This window comes from Cervus elaphus, chromosome 2 (assembly GCF_910594005.1).
Source record: "Cervus elaphus chromosome 2, mCerEla1.1, whole genome shotgun sequence".
In the NCBI taxonomy this organism is placed as follows: Eukaryota; Metazoa; Chordata; class Mammalia; order Artiodactyla; family Cervidae; genus Cervus; species Cervus elaphus.
The window spans coordinates 47,785,707-47,786,681 of record NC_057816.1 but is presented as its reverse complement, the minus strand read 5'-3'; the positions used below and the strand labels follow the sequence as shown (position 1 = coordinate 47,786,681).

The following is a 975-nucleotide window of genomic DNA, read 5'->3' as shown; positions in this document are numbered from 1 at the left end:
CATCTTGGACCTTGTAAGCCAACATTTTAGGAAGGTCCCTTAACCTCTGTGAATGACGTTTGAACTCAATTCAAGAACCGCTGACTGAAAGAATATTTAACTACAAGATGCAAAATGGAGTAAAAGTGAAAGTGATAGTCACTCAGTCGTGTCTGACTCTTTGTGATCCCATGGACTATACAGCTGATGGAATTCTCCAGGTCAGATTACTGGAGTGGGTAGCCTTTCCCTTCTCCAGAGGATCTCCCCAACCCAGGGATCGAACCCAGGTCTCCTACATTGCAGGCTGATTTTTTACCAGCTGAGACACAACAGAAGCCCAAGAATACTGGAATGGGTAGCCTAGCTTTGCGCAGTGGCAGTATCGTAGCCAATGAGGTTTATCCGAGGCTCGATTATTGCTAATTGGAATGGGTAGCCTATTCCTTCTCCACCAGATCTTCCTGACCCAGGAATCGAACTAGAGTCTCCTGCCTTGCAGGCAGATTCTTTACCAATTGAGCTATCAGGGACTAATCATATATTCATCAAATGTTAATCAAGCTGTTACTCTGTGCTAGGTTCTGACCTAAGGTGGGGGTATGAAGATAAGTAAGTTGCTGCTACCTTCATCCCAGAGGTGTCTAATCCAGTGGGAAGACTCGAAATGTTTTCCTCAGCCTCCCCTGAAAAATAAGAGCAGTGTTTCCACAGCCATTGATCAAGAGAAAGAGGAGGTAGCTGGCATGCACTTTGTTAGCGCTCCATGGCTCCTTCCTCCTGAGACCTGAGCCACACAAGGAAGCAGATTGCAAGAAGCCCAGCTTATTGGTACCTCCTGACACTGAGAGGGTTTAGCTACAGCACTTTTGGGAGCTCTTCAAGGTAGTGATAATGCTTGCTGACTTCTGTGGTGTTCTCTGGGTTCACTTTATAAAGAGGAAGGGGAAGGGGCTCGCTTTGATATAGTGACCCTTTAATTTGGCCCCTTAGAGC

The 975-nt window shown here is 46.3% G+C and overlaps 1 pseudogene; it reads left to right on the top strand.

Moving 5' to 3' along the window:
• Window positions 1-344: 344 nt before the first annotated feature.
• On the top strand, window positions 345-509 carry LOC122677529 (annotated as a pseudogene).
• The last annotated feature ends 466 nt before the right edge of the window (window positions 510-975 follow it).